Raw genomic sequence first — 25,296 nt, forward strand, 5'->3', positions numbered from 1 at the left:
TCAACAGTGACTGTTGTCTTCAGCACATGGATTTAGTACATTAGACACAATGCCTCCCAGAGGCAGGCCTTCCTCCTTCCTTGAGCCCCAAGGCCAATCTGTTGTATCCATGACAAAGACATGATCTTTATCTCACCCTGCTGTACTGCTATTTTTTGTTGGGGTTTTTTTTTGGTCTTTGCTACACAATTGAAAGGCTAATATCACACTTTAGGGGCCTTGATAGGCTGTCAGCTATGTGATGTAAACTACACTTGTGAGTTATGAGAGCTCTGCATGAAGCAGATGTTGACACATAAAATACATTCAGTGTTTTTTGTTAATGTCCTTCAGCCTTTCATTGAGGTCACAAAGATGCTCTTTACTACTGGAAATATACATATTTTATTTAGCATTTTATTGTACAGTAATTTAGGGGGCGTTTTGGGGTTCACATTCTCTTTTTCTATCCCTTGTTAATAAAATCCTCTCTTCTTCTAAACCTGACCTCTAGCGAAGGACAGAGTGAGTGACACAAAACAATTTACAGGTAAGATGCTTGGTGCTTTTAATGGATTTATTGCTCATGAAAGGTGCAATATTGCCAGATCTGCAGACTCAAGCCCTCTGTTCACTCATGGAACAGCTATAACCTACAAAGCATCACTTGAAACCTTGCCCCACGCCATTGTGTCTCAGCACTATCTTAGCAGTTTCACTACTGGGGGGGAGAGATGCCTTAGTGGGGCTATTCTTTCATGTTCCTATCTCTGTAGGACAATAGTCCGGACAACAAGACCATTCCCTATCTTGTTATCCTATGATCTTCAATACTATTTCAATGTGAGGTTCTTTTCTGTACAGCATGATACAAGTGATTAAGATCTAAGAAAAAAAGAAGCAATTAGATAGAATCCAGGTGTCATTCGAAGTGAAGCGGGGAAAACAATTTTTTTTTCCAGCTAGGCTAGATAGCCTCAATGCCTCCCAGAGCTGTTACATTATGTTTCTGGAGATACCTCCTTCTTCAGGCAAGTGTACCTCAGGTGCTTGGTTAATTATTCTGCTGGTTCAGAAAGCCTGAGGTGAGCACGGTTACTCATGTACTCATTCATCTGTAATTATAAGATTCAGAGTTAGATGTTAACTAATTCTCCTTGCATACAAACATCTCCAAACAGATTTAAACCCTAACATGATACAGAAACACATAAATAAACTGTCAACCATATGCAAATCACCAGCCCTGGGGAGTCAGAAGAACAAAATTAGTAACATCACAAGATGAAGAGTAAGTATTAAGTTAGCAGCCAGTCTGGAATTCTGCAACTAAGTTGATGAATGCCCTGTGAAATGAATGGAAGTTAAAAAGCAACAAAGAAGTGTATAAAAATACAGTGGACTGCAAAGTATTATATATACTCAAGAATACCATGAACCAGCTGACAAAGCCGTGTTCAGCACTGAAATCAAAAGAAGCCCATGCAGTCAGGGGTAGTGTGTGGGGGGGGTGGCTTTGTGATGGGAGGTGTTCTACACAGCAATGGAGAACAGTTTGGTTTGGGAGCTTGGCCATGAGAGATGAAGTCTTGTGTGGCATTACCTGTATGAATTGCAAGTGCTGTTGGTTTTGCAACTGAACTCCCTATTCAAAAACATAATGCCCTGTGCATAAAACAAGGCAGGCATGCTGCCTCCAGTGACAGCATTCACTCATTTCTCTTGCATAGGAGGAATTAACAAACTTTTCTTCAGCTTGTCAGAACTGAGATAACTAGCACTATTTGGATGATTCTGGGATGACCGTTAATTATCATATTTAGTTGTGCCAGCAAAAATATAACAGGCCAGATCCTCAATGGCTGTAAATCAGTTTAGGTATCCTTAATTCAGTGGAAGTTGTGGATTTGTATCAGATGGGGATCTGGCCCAATAACAATAAAAGTGACACTACAAGGTGCCCCTTTGAACTGAAAATGTAGGGCTGAGGGGGTGGGGCGGGACCAACAACATGACGATATACTGAATTGAATCCTATTCTGGAATAAAACCTAGGTATGCTCCTGATAAAGGACTATGATAAGTGCTGGTTTTGATCCTCAGATCTGGAATAAAACAAACATTATATGACAATGGATTCTCTCCCCATTTATGTGTTTACATGACTGTCTGTACTCTTGATCAAGTTTAGTTCCTAATATAATGATATTATATTGATCAGACACAGGACCTGATTTTGCACTGCCTTGCAGCTTGTTTGGTCATGCACTCCTATGCATATTGAGTACAATGTAAAATGTTTCAAAATCAGAATTTTCCACTGACATTGGTAGCAGCATTTCACACACACTGTGCACCCACTCTGCAAGGGTTCTAAATGGCTGCATAAAGTGAAAAGGCCTGGAGAGTCAATATCCACCATATTTTGGAAAAGAGAACTTGGAAAGAACTAAAAAGGGGCAGTGGCAGCAGCAGCATACATTCTTCTCTCCTCTCTCCTACAAAACATAAAGGAAATATTACAACTGTGGCCAACATATTGATTTCACCTGAAATTTCATGGGTAGCATTTCTTGAGCAGCAGTTGGCTGCATGTATGTTTCAAAGCAAAAAACCCAAACAAAAATTGGCAGAAAAATGAGATTTCGAGGAGCGTGAAAGCATCTGAAGCAAAGTAGCAACGCTCTGGATGATGTATTTTTATTTAGTAGAGGGGAAGAGTACTTTTTGACAGCTCTGCTTTGTATTAACTTAAGGGCCAGATCCTCAGCTGATGAATATTCGTGTAGCTCTGCTGATTTACAGCAGATGAGGTGCTGGCCCTTGTTTTATTTGTATGTAATGGTAATTTAAGAAAACCCTGTAGAATTCATCAGTTTACTCTCCATATAAAATGTTTACACAGCTACAGGAAAAGAGTATCGCTTGCCTAAGATCAGGCATCTGAGAACACATTTTCAAAATATGAAAATAACTGAGAATCTTAATCTATTTTTCTCATTGAATCAGCAGCCATGGAACAATTTTCTCATCTATCTGTATGAAGATGAACCTTTCTCCCCTGGACCATGATCTTAACCCATGCACCATTGTAAACTGCCCTTTGAGTGAGACTCCAAATGAGAAGTGCTGGAGGCTGTGTCTATGAGGATTACAGTCTGTAACTTATTTATTAGTTGCTTTGTGTGCAGGAAAGGGCAAAGACTAATGAAATGTAATGTTGTTTTTCATTCATTTATATACTTACTTATAGGTTCAGGAAGAATTCCCGGCAGGAGCTAATCCCTATTTGTAAAGAAAGCTGAGGGAGGGAGGGAGGGAGAGAGGAAGGGATTACAAATAGTTACAGAAAGAAAAGAAAGAAACTACTTTGTGCTACAGTTATAACACAGAATAATAAAACCTCCTCCAACTGTCTTCCACCCCGACACCTATAAACATCTAAGCAGTGCTTCCTAGTGGTTAGAGCACTGTACTGGCACTCAGGAGGTCTAGGTTCTGTTTCTTGCTCTGCCATTGGTCTGCTGGGTCACTGGGCAAGTCATGTCCCTGTTCTGTGCCTCGCTTTCCCCATCTGTAAAATGGGGATAATGGTATTGATCTCCTTTGTATAATTAGTTATAAAAGCTACATATTATTACTATTTGCTCAACCCTCTCAGTGCTCCTGTTTGTTTTTTTTAATCCTTTGCTCTGGACCCCATTGGCCAGGGATGTACTAGTGGAGAGGAGGAAGAGTAGGAAAAGTTTGAGAGTGAGCCCAGGGGAAAAATAATCATGCCAGAGATAATACTATCCCTGGAACAATGCACCCTCACTTCTTGGGTCAACTGTATTGCTCCAGCAATTTCCAGCTTCATCCTATCTATTGTTTAGATGATGGGGTAATACTGACAGATGGGGTAATGCTGGTTGTTGGTGGGCAGGACTGAACCAGGGACCTCTGGAGCGTAGTGCATCAGCCTCTACTGCATGAACTAAAAGCCATCTGGCCACACACACTCACACGCTCTCTCTTCTAGTAAAATGGCCTAGTTCTGTATTTTCCCCCCATATTGTTTTGGGGGGATGCTCAATCCTCTAAGCCTTTCCCATCCATGTTCAGCCTGCCTCCTTCCCTCATATAGACTTTCCCTCCCCAAAAAGAGCTGCCTCCCTCTCCACAGATGCTAATCTGGGAAAATCCTAGGCCTTAACCTATTCAGCGTTGTGAAATGGCCGCAGAACAGAGATGCCAGGACTAGGGCAGAGCAGACACATTTAAAGGGAACATCTGCAAAATTGCTTCTTATTCTCTTGCAGACATGATGGCTGTATTTAAACAAGTAGCTGAAAGCACAGATTAATTCAGTGAAATCCATGTTAATATTCAGCAATTTAGAGGTACTTGCACTCATTTTAACAGCATAATGTTCTATGTGGCAGTACCAGTTCTTCCTCAATAAATCTAATCCCATACATTTATTGGCTTCCATATTTATTTTTTAAAATGTTTATGATGTTCTTTTAAAGGCTACGGTCTATTTTCATTTCAGAAATGTAATCGCCATGAAATAGTTGGAAACACTAGCTTAGGGCTATTAATGCAGTGCTAATGGAAATGGCTGGGTTAGGATAATGTGTGTGTGTGTATCTCTGTGTTGTGAATTTGCTAGCATCAATTTATACTTTGCATTGCTGTTCTGACCAAAACCTGACAAATCAGACCCACAGGAGCCATAGGGTCTACCTTTCCAAATCCAATTGTAGAGTCACAGCCTTTGGGTCTATGTGCATTTCACTTACTGGGCAGATCACCAGGCTGTTCAACATGAGTCAGCCTAAAGGAGCTTGACTATCAAAGGGTGGTGCTCAACACTTTCTGAAAATCAGAGCTGTGCTTTTGTAAAAGGAAATGAGTAAAAACAAAAGTAGCAACAACCTTTGCAAAGGTGGCCTGGTCTAGAGCTCTAAGCAGAGGAGTAGCAGCACCTGTGTTTTAATCCCAGCTCTGCCAGTGATGCACTGTACGGTCCTGGGGAAGTCACTTGCAGAGGAATTCTCAAAGTGCCCCATCTAGGGCGTTCTGAGAATTTGGAAAGCAAAAGTGTGGGGAGCCACTGAGCAATTTTCAAAGCAAAAGTGTAGCCATTTCTACTGCTCTGAAAATCTGCTGTCCTTATGGGGTGCACAGAAGGGTATGTGCTCTTGGCTGCTGATTGAGCACTCGGACAAAAGGATTTTCAAAACCTCACCACTATTTCCAGCCAATGTGCCCATTTCAAAATTTCATACTTGCAAACTGCACTGTCTAAGGTCATTTCTGACACTTTACCAATCCCATCACATGGTCCCCATGTCCCAGGAGAACAGTAGGATGACATCATCAGCCCCTGAGCTGATAGAGAAGTGCTATAAGCAGAAATGGAGATGGCAGAGACAATAGGTTGTGTGTACAACTGACACTAGAGCAGCTGGATGCTCATGTTCTTTCAGTGCCTACATCTGGGCCCCCTCAATACCTGTTTGAGCCAACCCAGTCCTTTGAAAATTAAGATCCTCTGTGCTTCAGTGGTCCTAACTATAATATGGAGAGAATACTTACTTACGTCCTTCATAGGTGTGTTGTATCGTTTAATCAGGCAAAATCATCAATGGCAAGAATGGGTTATCAGTATCCAGAGATGGGGCTGTGCTAAGCAGGGCTGGGGAAATCTCCCTTCTTTCCCCACTTCATTTCAAACACTCATCCTGAGCTATGGTGATCCTGCAGATTTCTGCTTTAAGTGGGTAATTTATTTGGTTGGAGCAGTGGCCAATTCTTTATCACTATCCACTTTACAAATACCATTTTGTTCATGTTTGTTAGATAACCTTAGACTTACAAGTTCTTCAGACAGATAACTTTTTGTCTGGTAATTCAATACAAGTAATTTAGTACCTTAACACAAGCGAGCTCTCAGCTGAGAATTAATTTGGCAGAGACTGCAAGTATTTGTATCTGTTCATGTGTTTGTAAATGATAAAGTCAATTACTAGCACTTTAAATAACTTTATATGGTACTTAACTCTCTTGCAACACTCTGTGATTCTAAGCACATATTTAAGACTATGCACAATTTTAATCTAATGCATTCTTCCCACTGTGAAATTCTGTAGTTCATCCCAATTTAATGCACGGTTTGTTTCATATGGAATATGTGAAAGTGTACAACCCGAGCTGCAGTCTGTCTGAATCATAGTTATAAAATATCCTTTATCTACACTGAATCAGAGAGGGTTTTAAATATCAGTTGTCTGTCTTTTATTTCAACTGATTATAATATGATCTAACTTAATAAATCAGCCATATAAGGCAAGAGTCTGATATCCATCCTCTGGTTTAGTAGCAGCTTAATCCACTAGTAGTCATTCATTTCAGTGTGACTCTTCATGGCCTGTTCAATAGAAGGGTATCAACATCTTGAATGATAATGAATGAAAAATAATAAAAGATACTCTTTGGGACAGAGATATGTCTTTGTGTCTGTTCAGTAACTAGCATTTATTGCTGTGAACCTGATCAGGGCCTACAAAAAACTTGACAGTGGTTAGTCTGCTTGCGTGTTGAGACCACAGGCTATCACGCTGACCAACACAGTCTCTGTTTCTTTGTATTCCCCATTCAGTCCGTCTGTTTGGGGCAGGAAATGTCATGTTGTTCAGAGTTTGTACAGCACCTCGCAGAAGGGGGTCCATGACTGGGACTCAATAATAATCATTTAAAAAAAAAAAGACTGACTGGCACTTTAGAAGGTAACGTTGTGAGGATCATGGTAATGGTTCTAAACTTATTCAAAGACTTCAAGGTTCTTGGGGTGACAGATTCTCAATGCTACTTGTGTAATGTTTTGGTCTCTTTGCATATACACCCCTAGCATGTACTGCTCAGATGTTTACATGTTCCCTCTAAGAGTTCAGTTAGTATAAACTCACATGCCTATGTTTTTGGAACAGGAGACAGTGAACTAAATTCAGCAGGGAACAGAGCTATAGGAAAAGTAATTTGAAAATAAGCAACTTTGTTCACTACTCTTTGTGGGATTGTATTATTATTTATTGTATGTGAGTGTTAAGAAAGCCTCCAGGGCTTAATGAAAATATTTACAAACCTCCTTATTTTACAAATTTTAACACAGGAAATTAGTTGTCTGAAAATTCATACTAGGAAATGTTTTGTTTGCTGTTCATTATTCCTTATTGTCCTGTTTAAAAGCAGCCAACCAATCAGGGTGCAGAAACAATACTGTATGACTTAGATGACACACAAGAAATAGGGAACAGACCATGAACAACTCAGATTGAAATTTGTTTCCGTACACTACTTGGAGAATTCTTACTTCCACAGTCACAGAAATCAAGAAAGTTTCTGTAATTATTCATAGCAGAAAGAGCTGAGGTCACAATTTAAAAACCCGTGTGGCTAATGTGTTAAGTTGAAAAACCTGATTGAAATTTTTGCAACTAACAACTCAGCCAGACCTAGCAGTGAATAAGTAATTGTGTAACGTGGATCATTTACAAGTTAGTCAGAAAGTGAGCACGTTGAAGAGAGTGTAACTTGCACTGATCAGGTAACCAGTGGGTATGTAAAAGGAGTGCAACTTACACATCAAGGGAGAAGAAGGGTAATATAGCAGAAAAAGCAACTGGCAGGAGACTGCAAGTTCCACCCCAGTCTCCAATTTTTCTTTCCTCCCATTTGCTCTCTCTCTCTTCCTCTGTTTTGGAATCTACATTTTTCTGATTTTTTTTTTCTGTCCTAGGACAAGCAGTTCAGATCCTAGTAGGGGCATATGGCAGGCAGAGAAGGCAAATGGAGGTGAACTGAGAAGAAATCCCACATCTTTCCTGCACATGGGGTGAAGCACTGGGGGAGAAGAAAACTGAACACACAAGAAGAAAATCAAATTGAGGCATCCCATAAGGCTCACAACTCAGCAATATGTGTAAGCAATGGAATACTAGGAAAAGAAGGGAGGGGGAAGGGAAGGAAGTAACACCAAAAAAGCATTTTTGGTGTTACACTTTAATTGACTTAAAAAGAACACACTCTTTTCTGTCAGTTGCCTGAGACCCTCCAGTTATGTTTACAGTGTCTTTGAACTTGACACACAAGGCTCTTCTGAAATGGCTTTTGAAAGTGAAACTTCTTTTCAAAAGTATTTAAAATAAACAAAACAAAAACCAACCAGCACAGTCTTGCCCAAAGGGGGTGGGGGTGGGGGGCGGGGAGAAGCAATCAGTGGCTACATTATCTTAGGAAAAGCCTGTGTTGTTCCACATTGGTAGACCCAACAACAACTGACATAGAAGTTTGTTTCACACTTGAGAGAAATCCAGCATGCTTTGTTCACATTGGCTTGTGAAATAATGGTGTTGGTTTTGAGCAGCCTGGTTTTGCAGACTCTAAGTTTTGCTCTGAGTTGCAAGTTGGGAGAAAAGATAAGAGTTGCCTTACTGAGTGTCAGGGGGCGGGCGGGCGGGGGGGGGGGGGGGTTCAGTGCTAACAGGGCCAATTCAATTAAGGTGGATGTGGCCCATTTCCAACAGGTGACATCTTTTCATGTGCTGTGTATTTATATCAGCCTACTGTATTTTCCACTCCATGCATCTGATGAAGTGGGTTATAGCCCACAACAGCTTATGCCCAAATAAATTTGTTAGTCTCTAAGGTGCCACAAGAACTTGGTAAGTTTCTCAAGGTTTTATATTTAATTGGTAACATTTTACACAACCGCTTTCCATCAGCATCAAGATATACTGAACTCATATGTTACTAGCATTAAAAATGGCATGTACAGTAAATGTTTTAAATGTGTAGCTCCTTTCTTTGTATATTATACATGTATTATAAATGGTGAAATGTTATTCTCATACTATAGTATATTTTTATACAGCTCCTTGTGGGATTTCCAGTAAAATATAATTAAATTGTGAGGTAACAAATGTGTCTATATATCAGTGTGTTTGTACAACAACGGTGTAACACACTGTGTCATATACCCATATAGTGGCTGGTCCACATAGAGGATATTATCCTACAACTGCTGCCACTTAACCAAAATATTCCTTTGGCTTCATTGACAGAAGCCAATGCTTTGAAGCTGAAGATCCAAGATCTTTGACAGGTAGGCTGTTGCATCTAGCACTATAGAAATTTTTTCCTTATTAGAGCCTCTAGATGCTACCAAAATACAAGTAAATAATAACATATATTCTAAATTATAATTATAATTATTATTATGTATAGTTGTGCATGGCGTATTACAGAAAATAAACAAGGCATAGATATTTAATAATATTAACACTAAGTATAAGAATGCTTCATTTTTTATTTTTTATCTGCCAATACACTATTATTTTCCCTTATGGCCAGTACAGCTGGGTAATTGATCAATGGATGTTACTGAGTGCATAAACAGAAAATGCTGCGTTAGCTGATGAGGAAGAAAGTGCCTGAAGAAAAGTCTATTCCTAAGCATCAAACCTACGAACAACTGCTGTTTTACTGAGCTATATTTGTCCATCACTGGTATTCTAGCTGGGCAAAGTAATTTGGATGCTTGAATTGTCATAAATAAAAGTAAAGATTGTTTTATTTTATTTAAGGTGGTTAAAGGCCATAACTGGGGAGAAAGAGCAGAAGACTGAGTGCACCCTCCCTCCATCTGCGCTGTACAAGATGGAGGGGAAACAAGGCCATAACCTCATTCCTTATATCAATGCCTTCCTGCCTCTTTTGGAGAGTCCGGTATAGTGAAATCAATGGGAGTTAGGTAAGTTGGTGCTTTTGAAGATCGCAATGGGCACCTGTCTGCATTTTTAGGTGCTTAAATGCCTTTAAAAGTCTGGCCTTTTGAAAAAGGCACTTAGGCTCCTAATTTACTTAGCCACTTTTGGAAATTGTACCCATACGCTTGTTCTTGTTAGAGTGATATGAGGATCAGATCATTAATGGGCATAAACTATACGTAGAAGTGGACAATTCCAATGACTAAAGTGAGACAGAGTGTGAACCGGGGTAACAGAGAGTGTGTGTTTCCAAATAATGGAAAATGTCAAGCATTTGACTACAGAAAGAATGTTTTCATTTTCAGATTCACAGATTTGCATTCAACAGTCAGAAGTGGAGCAGAGGAAAAGAGTCTATGGATACTTAATCACAGACTATGAACAGTTGCGAGCTAATGCAGGACATCAGGATTTCTCTCACTGCACGTCAAGTACAGTATCATCTGCTTGTCATGAGGTGCTGGTAGCTCTTCTGCATTGTTCTGTCTTTTCCTAAAATTGGATACTTTCATTGGTTACAATGGGATAACTTGCAGAATAAGGCAATACTCAGTGCAAGTAAAAGCCCCATGACCGGCCTACAGTCCTGGGGGCTGAGATTGTGTTAGATATTTTGGGAAAGGTAACTTCCCCTAGATAGTCAAATAGCGGTAAAGTTCTTTATTTAACTGGCAACCTCACTCCTGTGAAGTGGTAATGATCTCCCTATCTGTGATAAATAAGGAAACAAATGTGCTATTTTTCCCTTGTGGATTGGTGGATTAATTTATCAGGATGAACTCAATTAAAAATATTAATTCCTGCACTTTAACTTATGTACAGTGACTATCCCTGTCCTGTGGTTGGATAGCTCTGCTGGTATATAAATATTTCATTTCTTAGAATAAAAGCCTAGAATTGTTTGTAGCTCTTTTCTTGTCACTGTCCTACTTTTTGCATAGTTTGCTTGACAAAAAGTTTCTATGCTTTACCTACCTGAATTTATTACAAAAAACCTTTGGGACTAATTAGGATTTGTATAGTAAAGCAATGAGAGAGATTGTCTTTCTCTCTGTATAGCTCCCCAGTTTTGTGCCTTTGGTTATTCGTGGAGCTACCAGAGTCAGATTCAATTTACAGAAGCACATTTGTTGCTCATCTACATTAACACTGCACAGTACAACACCACCAGCAGCAAAGATCTTGACAAATTCTAATATCTTCCGGTAAGCTAAATAATTCCCCAATTGTCTTCAAAAGACTCTCATGAAAAACAAAACATGAGATCATTAATGTAGGAGAATGTGATTGTTAGGAAAATATTTTAAAGGAATATAAGTAATGCTTCATTTTGTAGTTGAATTTAATCAGCAGACTAATAAAGGGCTAGTAGCATGGGCTAGAGCCAAGTACAGACCTTTCTGTTTCCCTCTGCAATTGTTTACAAAGCCACCATACCAGCAGGTCTTGCATAGGCTTTATTCTGGCTATGACCTTCACACATGTTAGCAGAAGGGAGTATCTAGTCCTTAATTCCCAAATCTGAAAGGTGCCAATTGCCTGAACTCAACTCCCATTGGGTGATGACGGTACTGGCACATTCAAGCAGGCTCAGGAACTCACCAATCAGGCTTTTAGACAGTTACTGGAGCAAGCTTCCCTACCTACTTCTGGAAATTTACTTCCATTCTATCTCTCTCCCTTTCTCTCTCGCGCATCAAACACCATATAATTGAGGCTGGTCACTTTGGTGCCTAAGCACTGATGATCAATTCTGCAGCCCCCTCATCTATCCCATTCCCAGTTCTCCCCTCAGTGGAGACTACCATGTTAATCATGCTAAGTTTTGCAATGATTTTGTGATATAGAAAAATGCTCAGTAGAGAATAAGTTGAGAGCAACAGAGACATTTTCACTTAAAGCCAGACTTCCAGAGGTGCAAAGCTAGCCACTTACTGTGCCATCAAGCCCTCAGCAGAGTTCTTTTTCTAATTGTGACATTTTTCAACAAGATGCTAGCATACAAGTCAATGGAAATAAATGTGCTTTAGATCATGTTAACAGAAATAAGCTGGTATGCACAGAAGGCTTCACTATCTTAGCCCTGCAGAATTTAAACTGAATAATTAGCAGTAATTCCTTTTAATATGTCAAAGTAAAGCCTGTTATTAAGCATATAACCTAAAAAGCAAGTCCCACAGATTCTGAAATGGTTAAAGTAATATTGATAATACTGTTGGTGATAGAGACAAGTTTTCAAGCTTACACAGAGCCCTTCTTCAGGTCATTCTTGAGCACTTTGCTGGATCAGGGCCCTATAGTGCTTTCATTCATAGATCTAATAATCCTATGAAAGAAACGTAGTTCATAATTATTCCTATTGTACTGAAACATAGAGTTTTTCCTCAAGCTCACCCAGCAGGTTAGTGACAAAGCCAGGACAGACCCTAAGTAGAGCTGGTTCATTTTTTTTATTCCTGCGGGGAGGGGGGAGGGGTGATCAGTGAAAATTCAAATACTGAAAAATTTTGTCCAAAATCTTAAATATTTACATTTGGAAATATTGCTGTGGTGTGTGATGGGAGTTGTAGTTCAGTTTTCTCATCTCCTCCCACTCCTCTCTGGGTTGGGCTCCCCAGTTGGACTACATCTCCCATGATGCATCACAGATTTCCTTTGGGAGAGGGGAGGTGGTACATTATGGGAGTCCCTGGTTGTGGTGGATCATGGAAAATGTAGCTTGGCCAGAGAGCCAGTTCACAGAAGAGCATAGTGACATGAGGAAACAGACCTACTTCTTCCATGAGGCACTGTAGTAATATATCCAGATAGAATTAGTTCTGTTTTTTGGCCAAAACGTTTCAGTTTTTAATGAAAAAAAAAAGTCAGTTTTCCATGAAACACATACAGATTTTGCAAAAAAAAAAAAAAAAAGTTTGTCAAAAACCCAGTTTTGCATTAAAAAACAATGTTGATGGAATATTTTTGAACCAATCCCAAACTTGGGTTTCGAGGCTCACAGCTCTGCTTTTGTTAATTTACTGGAGATGGTTGAACTGGTTTAGTTAAAAGCCGAACTAACTTCGACATTTGCCAACCTTCAGATCGTAGCACAGCTTTTTTTTTCAAGTTTGAAAAAGTGCTGGTATTGTTTCCCCTTCACTTTTTATTTATCTCATTGGTTTCCGTGGTTCATGTTCCAGCTGGTTTTGGAAGCAGAAGTTCCAAATTACTAACATGAGATTTCTGACCTCATCTGAATCAGAAAGTACAGTACCAGAAATATCCTGAGAAATCTTTTCTGGCCAAATTTTGCAGCAAGAAGGCATTTATAAAAGCACCTACATGAGTTAAGCACCTTCCTCCCATTGACTTGTCCCCTAACCTCCTTAAGCACTTTTGAAAGTCCCATTAGGAGCCTAAATACTTTAAAAAAAATCTAGACCTTGGCTGGCTTTTTGAAAATGTTACTCCCAATCTGTTAAACTTCAGGGCATGCTGCAGGACCAGTCTTTTAGGCAGTTGAGAAGGTGGAGGGTTGTGGTCAAGAAGCTTTGTGGTTTGTTGTGGGAGTTTGGGGCATGTTTGTATTTATTCAGAAATGGGAAGAATAGTCCACTGTATATTTTCTGTTATATTGAATTATCCCAAGGTACCCAGACCTCAGAATGGGCATCTCTGAGTGTCCATATACATTAATAATATTTATTATTAAACATTGCAAACTGAGTCACAGTGAAGTTGTGTCTTGCTCATGGTCATAATGTGATCATTGCTCAGCTAAGCATAAACCCCAGTCATCTGATTCTCCCTCCATCTACACCAGTTTTAAACTTATGTAACCCCACTGATTTCACTGTAGCTAAATATTGATCTACACTAGTGTGAGAGGAGACTCAAACCCCAGCAGTTCTGGTTCACAATCCCATCCTCTAACCACTACAATCTACTACCTCTGTTCAAAAAAAGTCAGCCCTAGGCACAGTATAGATTTAAAACTGATTTAATGGAATATTTCCCTGAAGACATACATTTCCTACTTTTTTTCTTTCTGATGATAGTTATAGACTGTATGGCATTAACTAGCTTGGAGGTACAAACGCACCCCAGAGGAATAGCCTCATTTATTTTTCATGGAATAATTGCTTATTTTAAATAATGTATGCAATGTCTAGATAATGCGTGGAAAAACAATATCTAAACATGATTTGGTACTAGTTTCGATTGTGTCTGTGATTTGACAGCATAACATATTGGGGTTGGCCATACAGGACAGAATAACTTATGTTTTCCTCTGAAAGTAAAAAATCATCCTACATTTTCCCAAAGTATTTAATGTGTAAATTTCCCAAACTTCACTTTTTGATTTGAGATGCTGCTACAATGAGAATGATACACAGAATTTTATTATGTCTGAAAACTTTTCTTGGAATGATTTATTAGAAGGGACGGAAACAAATATGACAAAAGTATTAGAATTGGAATAGGAGTTTGAGGCATCATGGGAGTTGTAGTCTGGCTGGCAAACCTGGCCAATAGGCACAAAGGGGGACATGAGCCACCTCAACTACAATTCCTAGGAGACAGCGAGGCAGCTAGATGGACATAAAACTCCAACCCAGAACTCGACATTTTCTTCTGTGTCAAAAAACAAAAATAAAATCTTTCAACATTTTGAAACATCAAAATGTCCCTTGGGACACAAATTTTGTTTTTTTATTAGCTAAAATAGACAGTGTAATCCTAGGGTGCTGGTAGCATGCCCCGTGCGCTGTGCCTCAGAGGCAAGCACTATCAGTGCTTCTGCAGCTAGGCCTTGTACATGCTAGCCCTGGTGGGTCCCAATAACTCAGATACATTTTTACTAGAGCTGTCAGAAAAGGTTGCAAAGACTCTAGGCTCAGAGGCTTGAACAGTTACACTTCAAAGTGAGCTATAGCGGTTCTTGTTTGGGTCCTTGGTGCAACCCAGTTGAGAGTCAGGACTTTTCAGGCCTAGTGCCTGGGATGCCCTCTTCAGGCCAGTCTCTATTCCAAGCAAATAGGTGCTTGCAGGTTTCCAGGCCAGGCTCAGTTAAGTGTCTCTCATTGGGGCCCCTCTGCACCGGCTCCCTGCCCAGCCACTGCTGCTCTCCCATAAGTCCCACAAAGACATGCACCCAGCTGTAACATCCGGCACGCGAGGCCTGCTCCACATATGGCTCTGCATCTGTTCCTGCTTCCAGTTTCTCTCCAGCCCCGTTTGCCATGTGGCTGCTGCTTCAGCTTCCAACAGACCCCCTCCACTTCCTGGTTCAGCATCTCTCCCTTTCCCTGGCCAGAGGACAGGAAAATTCCATGGGGTTGTTGCAGTCTCTACTTTGCAGATCTATCTGGATAGAGAGCTAGATAGAAGAAGAAAATCTTACCCCTGTAATGTAGAAATGGACAGCAGCTCATGCTTGAATCAAATTTTGGTCAATAAAGGGTGCAAAGTATTGATGGATGATTCATTACTTAATTAAAAATCAAAATCTGAAAGACGCTGAGCAGCTGCAATGTCTAGTGAAATTCACAGGTGATACAAATTCCCAGCACCTCTCAGGATCAGGCATTAAAAGAAAATGTGAGTGGGAAAAAATAGAGACATGCAATGAAGGTTGATGGTATTTGAAAGCCTGGAGACTATCTCTGCACTTATATGGCCCTCACCATGATAGTGTTTGTGCACCTCACATGGTCATGAATGTATCCTGCCAATACACATGTGAGACTGGGAGCTATTATTATACCCGCATTACAGGTGAGGAACTGATTGCTCAGGGGGATTAAATAACTAGCTCATAGTCCCATAGGAAATCTGTGGCAAAGCCAGTGATTGAACCCAAATCATAGTGCACTGGATTAACCATTACATCACCTTCACTTTATATAAAAACAAACTGTTTCGGAAAGTTGTGCTTTAGTTTACTTATGGCAGCTAGTAAAGGTCATACTGTGTCTGACTCAAATCAGGAAAGGCATTGTTTACCCTGCCCACCTTGAGGGGCCTCTACAGGCTGCCAGTGTTTGGAAACAGATTCATTTTTGCAGATATGATTTGTGAAACATCAAATTTAATGGTCTTCTACACTGTAAACTCTACCGTAGCAAGGGGAATGTATTTAAAAAATGCACAGTGAACGTGTTTTTTGTTACATTTTTTTTGGTTACAGATTGTTTGTTGCTGAAGGGAAACATGAGCGATTTGATGGATTTGGTTATGTGTGAAATGGATATGCAACAAGGGAACTAGAAAATCTTTTACATTTGCAAAGATCAGTACTCCCAACCTACCATATAATACCCCATTCCAATTTCATCCAACTGTGACTGAGGGGAAAATTCCATAACATCAGTGTGCACTTAATTTTCATAGGGAAATAAAATTACAAAGTTTAGTAACACTATAAAAATGTGCAGTGTTATGCAAGAGCTTAAAATTACATGCTCTCTAAAGTAAAATTATTATACTTCAGAGGCTCGCAAAAGCTTTCAAAACGAAGCAGTATAATCTAACAGTTAAGAGCTGTTACTTCTGGTTGAGTGGGAGAATAGAAACACAAATGCCATTGCTGTTAGGTCCAAACAGGAGGACAAAGAATGAAGGTGACTTCTTTTTGTGGTTTCTGATTTCATTGAGTATGCTAAGGGAGAGCTGAGACAAACACAGACACGGTATTTATATTTTCTATGCAAAACTATGGGAATAGTATCAGAGGGGTAGCCGTGTTAGTCTGGATCTGTAAAAGCAGCAAAGAATCCTGTGGCACCTTATAGACTAACAGACGTTTTGGCGCTCCAAAACGTCTGTTAGTCTATAAGGTGCCACAGGATTCTTTGCTGCTTTTATGGGAATAGTGGCAAGGTCAGAATAAAGAAACATTCAGGATTACTAAGGCTACTAGTGGTATGATTCCCCTGCTCACGTACCTATACTCATGCTAGCTCTCATCAAGCTAGTGTAGTAGCATTACCATGGGTAGTGGCAGTGGAGGCATGAATGACGCAGCTCATGCCTCTTCTGACACTACCAGTCCTACTGTGGCTACACTGCTATTAGCATGAGTATGTGTGCATGAGCAGGGCAATCACACCCTTAGCTGGTAGTGTGGATATGAGCAAGTTTGTATAGGAATAGGTCAGTATCAGGCCATAAGATGGTTACAGCTGTTCACAGCTGGACAGAGGAGATTTACAGGATGTTCAGTCTCATGTGTTGACCCCCCACCACATCCAGGTGTTGATTACAACCTACCCTCTATCCCACCAGGGGCGGCTCCATGCCCCAGCACACCAAGCGCGTCCTTGGGGCGGCAAGCCACGGGGGGCGCTCTGCCAGTCGCCGCGAGGGCGGCAGGAAGGTTGCCTTCGGCAGCATGCCTATGGAGGGTCCGCTGGTCCCGTGGCTTCGGCGGACCTCTCGCCAAATCCGCGGGACCGGGGACCTCCCGCAGGCAAGCCTCCGAAGGCAGCCTGCCTGCCGTGCTTGGGGCCGCAAAATACCTAGAGCCACCCCTGTATCCCACCATGGGACTGAGCAGACACAGCTGTTTTGCATGTGAAAACTTTTGAGTGCTCTAGGTTTTCACATGCCTGAGAAAGGCAAACCATCCAACTATAAGGCCAAAGGGCTGATGAGCAGACAGAACAGCATAATGACTTGACGACCATATCTGTCACTTCCTTGGCCATAAATGGACATTCCCTGATGTTGACTGTAAAGATCACCGTGGTTCACTACTACATGGATTAACTAATTCAGGTGAAGCATGTTGGAAGAAGAATAGAACACTGGAGATGCCAGGTGCAGCCCCTTCTCTGAACACATCCTTCAGCAGCACAAAGAATTACAGCAGGACTGTTATTGTGGAAAAGGAGGCAAGAGACCTTTCTAATTTTCTACCGTCAGAGCCATGAAATCTTGGTCAGTACAGTTATTTCATATTGTGAACCAGCTGATCATCCTGGACTGTACAAACAAATATTGGACCCAAGCACCAACTGCTGTTAGGAGCTTTCATCCTGCTATGTAGATAACATAAAACAAATATAAGGCCAGAAAAACTTACACTGCACCTTATATACCTATTGTAGTTTGGCCCTATCAGACACAATAAAACTGTAGGAGCCCTCAGGATTATCCAATAAACTGTGAAACATATCCATCTTCCTTCTGGGTGGTGAAAGCCAGTAAGGAGGAACTGTCTTCACTGTTAACAGAAATTATCAATGTCTCCTTTATAGAAGTGAACATACCAACCCCTCTGAAAAGAACATTACTGCGATTTGCTCTATCTGGGTCTGTAGGTGGCTGCAGTACAGATGCTCCAGTTCCTGCAGAGTGCAGTTGACCACCTTCTTAATGGACTGAAAGACTATGAGCACCGTTGTGCTCTGATCCTGCCACCGGCTCCCTCTCTGCTTTAGTTACCAATGCAAAGCATAGGTGGTGGAACTAAGGGTGCTGGGGGTGCTACCAGTGCTTGAAGTGGTTTCCATCCTATATAGGGTGCACAGCTCTCAGCACCCCCACTATACAAATTGTTCCAGCACCCCTGATGCAAACACTTTGATCTGATGCTCAGAGACATTAATGAATCAGGCAATATCCACATCAGTGAAACCTCCCACCCTATATGATGACCATGCTACTTTACTCTTGGACAAGACATTTTAAAAGGACCAGTACAAAGCATGAGAGCTGGAGATAAAGGTCTTGATTCTCCTGTCTAATAAACTGTGCTCAATGCAGGATCTGAGGAGAGCAGGGCAAAGGGGGCTGTGCTGTGCAACAAACTGGGGTTCGTTAAATAACAAATGAATGAGAAACTAATAAAACTTTAATAAAACAAATTGGAGACGTCTCTGCAGAAGGCTGAACACAGCCATGTGGTGTTCCCAACCCCCATCTCCAGGACATATCTTGAAATTCCTTATTTCATAATACAGCCCCTTATGAGGGAGCATCTCTAAATTATAATCTTCTACAAACATATTCCTACATCTTTCCTCTTAAAGAAAAACAAATTACCTCATATACATACACATAAACAGCTAGCAACTATCTAATAACACATATATTAAATTGTCAACCCATGTAGTACATTTCCATAAACCCAATGTGTCAACTACCTAGAGAGGAACTGTTTCCAGCACATCATTCTTGTGTGAGTCTTTACCGCTCACTTTCCTCAAATACTTCTTTCTGCAGGCATGTTAGCAAGTTTCTATGAATTTCAGGGTGTTTAATTTCCCACTCTGATCATCTCAGTATCAGCCTTTCATTAGAGTCTGAGTTGTTCTCTTGTTCCTTGACAGTTTCTCCTTTGTGCATTGATGATAAAGGATCAGTCAGATGGGAAATGTCAGAGTCACACCTGTGTTGGAATTTTCTGAGATTACTCGTAAATCCCTTTGATTATGTTGAAATGTGTCCCCCTTGTCTATCTGGACTACGCAAGACCTTAGATGCAGCTGTTCTTTAATGGTACCCCTTTGGCCCCAAGCATTAGAGGTGCAGTTCCTCAGGCACACTCTATTATCTGGGTTAAGAGATGGGAGGTCACGGGCCCATTTGTCAGAATAATATTTCTGCTTCCATTTCTGATTTTCTTTCATCTTCCACATGGTTGCATTGTTATGAGCAGGGGCGGCTCTAGGCACCAGCAAAACAAGCTGGTGCCTAGGGCGGCAAAATCTAGGGGGCGTCCCCTGCCGCCGGGAGGGGCGGGAGGCTGGGCCGGCGGACCTGCCGCAGTCATGCCTGCGGGAGGTCCACCGGAGCCCCGGGACGACTGGACCTGCCGCAGGCATGACTGCGGAGGGGGCGCTCGTCCCGCGGCTCGGCTGGACCTCCCGCAGGCATGACTGCGGCAGCTCAAGCGGAGCCGCCGGACCCGCGAACCGTCCGCAGCCGCGGGAGGTCCAGCCGAGCCACGCGGGACCAGCGGTCCCTCTGCAGTCATGCCCGCGGGAGGTCCGCTGCTCCCGCGGCTCCGGGGTGCCTCCCGTGCATGACTGCTTGGGGCGGCCAAAAACGTAGAGCCGCCCCTGGTTATGAGATTTCAAGAAGTTATCAGTAATTGGTAAATTAGATCCTTCTTCCCATTAATAGCTGAGCTGGAGAAAAGCCATTCTCCAGAGGTGTACTTCAGTAAAGCAATAACACTTCATACAAATCACCCCCACTGTCTAACGTCTTTTTCATCAGGTTCTTTACTATCATATAGACTTTTCCACAAGTCCATTTGATTGGGGGGGAATTTGGATTTAATTATCAGAGGGGTAGCCGTGATAGTCTGGATCTGTAAAAGCAGCAAAGAGTCTTGTGGCACCTTATAGACTAACAGACGTTTTGGAGCATGAGCTTTCATGGGTGAATACCCACTTCGTCGGATGCATGCATCTGACGAAGTGGGTATTCACCCACGAAAGCTCATGCTCCAAAACGTCTGTTAGTCTATAAGGTGCCACAAGACTCTTTGTTGGATTTAATGGTTTGTGATGAAAATCCCAATCTATGGCAGATTGCCTAAAATCTTCCCTGAAAAATTGCAACCCATTATCGCTAAAGATTTTATCTGGAATTTCCATGTCTGGAGAAGATTCCTTTCATGCCGGCTGTCACTGAGTTACTATTAGTACTGCACAGTGCGCAAATTTCTGGATACAGAGAATAATAATCTGTGACTAATAAGTAATTTTTTGATTGCCAGGTAAATAAATTAGTGCCTACCTTCTCCTAAGTTCTTTGTGGAAGTAGATGAAGTCTCAGTGGCTCTGCCTGTTGACATGGCTTGTATTTCCAGCATGAAAAGCAGTTTCCTACCACATCAGAGATGTCGTGATTGATCTGAAGCCAATACAGCACCTCCATGCTTGTTGTTTGCACTTCTCAATTCCTAAGTGACCCTTGTGGCTCTTCTGTAGCATTTCTTTTCAAAGACTCACTGGACTTACAACCTTACAGCCCTTGGAAATCACCCCATCTATCACAGTAAGTTTATGTCTGCAGTTCCCATAGTCTCTTATACTTGGATAGATGCTGTCTATTTCTTCAGGCTACCCTTTAATTATCACTGCTTTAAGAATTCCCAATGATTCATCTTTTTCCGTTTCTTCTCTTATTTGTTGCAGTTTTCTGTTAGCTATGGGAACTGATCTTACAATCAGATCTACATAAGCTTGCATCTCTGTCTCTAAAATCTTCTCTGGTTTCATGGGAGCCACTGCTTTGGAAAGTGCATCTGCAGTGAACGTGAATTTACTGGGTGTGTAGGTCACAACCAAATCATACTTTTGCAGCTTTGTCATCATTCTTTGAATCCTTAAGGTACAGTCATTTAGCAGTTTGCTAAATAGCACGATCAGGGGCTTGTGGTCCATTTCAACTTCCACTGTCTGTCCATAGACATACTGATTGAATCTCTCACAATGTTCCTAAAAGCTCCTTTTTGTATCTGGTTTCCGCCTCAGTCAGTGATTTGGATGCATATGCCATTGGTTGTCAACAATCTGCATGATTCTGTAATATCACTGCACCTAACCCAGACCATGAAGCAACTGCTGAGATTTTAATGGACCTTCCTGGTGCATAGAACTTCAACACTGGTTCTTCTCTTCCAATGACTCTTCCTGTTCTGCACCCCCATACCATTCATTTTTATTCTCTAGGAGTTTTCTCAAAACTTCTGCTAGTGAGGATAGATTAGGTATGAATTTTCCAAGATAATTAACCATTCCCAGGAACCATTGGACATCTTTTTTTGACTGTGGGCATGGCATCATTTCAATGGCTGAAATCTTCCTCTTATCAGGTTTTACACCTTCATTGGAAAAAACTGTCCCCAATAAAAGTCAGTTGTCTAACCCCTAAAACACATTTCTTACTATTTAGTTTGAGGTTTGCAGCTCTAATTGCATCCAGGACTTCCCAAAGTCTATAATTCTGCTCCTTTTTCACTGAGCCCCAGATGTTGATGTTATCCACTGAGGTGTCCATTAATATGTTCATAGATCATATGTATAGTTTTATGGTACACTTCTGGCTCTGAAGCTAAGCTGAAGAGTAAGCATAAGAATTTGTATCTTCCAAATGAGGTATTAAATGTGCATATTTTGGAACTTTCTTCAGTTAGTTTTAGCTGCCAAAAACCTGAGGATACACCCAAATTACTGAAATATTGAGCATTTGCAAATTGAGCCATAATCTCTTCTCTGGTTGATAGTTTGAATTGTTCTCTTTTTACAGCCTTGTTGAGGTCAATGGGATCTGAGCATATGAGTAGCTGGCCGTTAATTTTCTACATAATGTCTAAGGATCTCACCCATTCTGTTGTTGCCTAAATTCTTTGTATTACTTGCATTGCTTGCATCCTTGCAAGATCAGCCTTGAGTTTATCGCAGAGTGCAAATGGCACCTTTCTACATGGATGGATAACAGGAGGGACCTGCTTGTTTATCTAAGATTGTATGTTCGCCCTGCAAGCAACCCGACCCTTGAAACAAGTCATGACATTTCCAAAAGAGTGCCTCGTAGCCAGGTTCAGCCAGGTGAGAACACCCAATTTACCAGACTGAGTTTCTCACATGCAACCAGGCCTAAAATTGGTGTCACCTCTTTTGGCACTACAATGAATGGCAGTCTTTACATGGTGTTTTTATGGTTGATGCTGGCAATGGATCTCTCCTTCACTTGTATATATGTTCCAGAATAACCAGTTACTTTTATTTTTGTTGGTCTGGGTTTGGTCTTATTTTTAATCTCTCATAATCTTGTTCAGACAGAATATTAATCTGAGCTCCTGTGTCCAGTTTCAGTGAAATAATTTTTCCATTCACTGTCATAGGCAGTATCCAGTCCCTCTGATCAGGCTTGCTAGATCCCAGTACATCAGTGAAAAACTCCTCAACCAGATTGTCTTTAACTGAATGTTCATAATACTGTCCGTTATGAGGAAGCATCTCTAAATTATAATCTTCTACAAATATATCTCTACATACAGCATCTTCACCCAAACTCTCTGAATTTGAGGCTGGTCGTTGGTCAATTCAGCCCCTAGTGGACATTACAGCAGCACACACAGGATTATGAAAGTAAAGTGGTATTTTCCACTAGTCACTGCGAAGACCACAGAGTTCTCAGAGGACATGGTGATGGGTACAGCAAAAGAACCTGAACAGAACAGAACAGATCTAGCACAATTAAAGTGGGACAGTGGATCAGCACCAGCACCAGAGGTAAAACATACAGAAGCTTTAACATTTCAATAAGAAAATGGTAGGTGGAATACTTGACTAAAGCAGTCCCAATCTTCTGTGCAATTGCAAGAGGTATTTCATACATAAATGTGCAAAAAAATTTGATTAATGGCTTGGAAGATAACAACCTGAAATTTATCATCTCCTGGCATCTTGGATAAATACAGTACTTAGTTACTTAGCTTAGGTTTTTTTGTTTCTTTCTTTCTTTGTTTTTAAAGAGTTCCTTGCATAACAGAAGGCAGAAGGGACTGGCTTTTCATCGTTCTTTTGCATGGAGAGAGAGACATTTTTCATCTAAGAGCATAAACAAACTCTCTACTTCCTATTCAGATGCCCAAATATGAACTGACCTTTATATTTGTTTCATGATAATTCCAGGTATAAATATACATTAATTATTGGGTGCATATGATTTTGGACTACTTCAGAGTTCATGTCTGGATAAGCAACAAAACCTTTATGCTAAAATACTCAAACTTGGGACCCAGTGTCTGTACACTGCTATGCATAAAGCTTACCACCCATGAATAGTTCCACTGACTTCTATACCTCAGATTTCCATATCTACGAAGCTGAGATAATAACACCTATGTGTGGGACAAGGGAGATATGTAGCTTAATTTATTAATGGTTGTAAACTGCTTTGTGATCCTCCAATGAAAGTTTCCATGGAAAGAACGAAGTAATAGCAATAATATTATGAAGCCAGTAATGTTAATTTTGCTGAAGATCCCGGTGTAACAGGATAACATTTTAATGAGATTAAGAACATATTTAAGATTGGCAAGTTTATAAGATATCCTCAGAGGATACAAGCATGTAAAGCTGTTTGGAATAACTTTTGCAATTGCATTTGTAATAGTAATTGGATATTATGAGACTGTGAATAGCAGAGAAATGCAGTTGGGAGTTCTGAGTTGCGAATTATATGACATATTTTATTGCTTAGACCCTGAGAGTTGCTACTGTTACAGCATCCAAATGGGGCTTTCTTTGATTTATTTACATATGTACAGTATTTGACTAATATAATGCTCACTTATTTATATTTATATTAGCTATTTGATCACGTGGTGATGTGAAGAAACTCTTGCAATATTGTGATCTAAAATTTTATATTTTCCTGTTTGCAATAACTATGACATACTAAAACATCTGTAATCATTTTTCTGTCAGACATGAGGATGCAGATGGAGACTCTAGGACCTGATAACAAAGTGATTTGCTAACAGGGCTAAAGAAATACACTTGTGTTCAGAGGTGTTCACAATGGGGAGCAAGCAGGAGAACAGCCCCCCCCCCGAATAATCAGCAAGGGCACAGAACTCCTCGGGGCCTGGGGCTGTGGCGGGGAGAATGAGCTCCTCTGGCCTCGGGGCCATGCGGTGGGACTCCTCCGGTCCTGGGGCCCCAGCAGGAACTGACAGCTTTCAGGCCCTGGGGCCATGGGGAGGACACAGAATGTGTCTCCCCGAATGCAGTCAAATTTAAATTCCTGTGCATGCCCCTGCTTGTGTGTGCACGCGAGTCTGTTGTTTCTTCATAAGACCCTGAGTGAGGCCTGATTTTAAATGAAACTGCAGTCATTTGAGGTGATTAGAGCAGATCAGAATGATTTTTTTCCATTATGGAAAACTGAAATGGCAGTTCCCTTGCTGACCACCTAGAAGGCTGTCAATTCCACTTCTATCTGCCTTCCAGTTCTCCACAAACTGAATTTTTTTAGAAATTCTTTCTGATGAAAAATTTATGTTTTTGCCATTTTGTCCCAATTGGGAAATTTTTTTTTTTCTCGGAAACATGAGGAAGTTCTATTCTCACCCAGTTCTGGAGATAACTTAGTCTTTTGTATCTCTTATTCTCTGCTATCCAGAGGAGGGGACAAGATGGCATCATTCAAGTTTTGGATGGTTTCCTTTACAATCGTAAGAGCTAGAAATGTAAGGCAATATTTTTAACTGTAGGTGCCCTAAAAAGTGTACCCTTAATCTGTACTTACTTGCATCTCCCATTGACATCAAATCATAATGTGCACATCTTCAAAAGGGTCACTCTTAACAGAACTCCTTTATAGAAGAAGTATAACTGAAGACCTGATCAAGAATGATCCTATAGCATTATTCACAAAATTAGATCTTGTTAGCCCCATTGTCTTGGGGAAATTCCATGTTTTACCCAAATAAGCTCCCTCTGCAATTTCAATTTGAGGAAATTAATTTTTATTTTATTGTTTTTGTAGGAAA

At 40.8% G+C, this 25,296-nt stretch overlaps 1 long non-coding RNA gene across 1 annotated transcript; it reads left to right on the top strand.

Moving 5' to 3' along the window:
- The first annotated feature begins 9,612 nt into the window (after positions 1-9,612).
- Positions 9,613-10,697, top strand: LOC120400186. Its single transcript, XR_005595584.1, has 2 exons — positions 9,613-9,775; positions 10,097-10,697. It is a non-coding gene; the product is annotated as an uncharacterized LOC120400186 (long non-coding RNA).
- Positions 10,698-25,296: the final 14,599 nt, after the last annotated feature.

Source organism: Mauremys reevesii, linkage group 3, assembly GCF_016161935.1.
Source record: "Mauremys reevesii isolate NIE-2019 linkage group 3, ASM1616193v1, whole genome shotgun sequence".
Lineage (NCBI taxonomy): Eukaryota > Metazoa > Chordata > Testudines > Geoemydidae > Mauremys > Mauremys reevesii.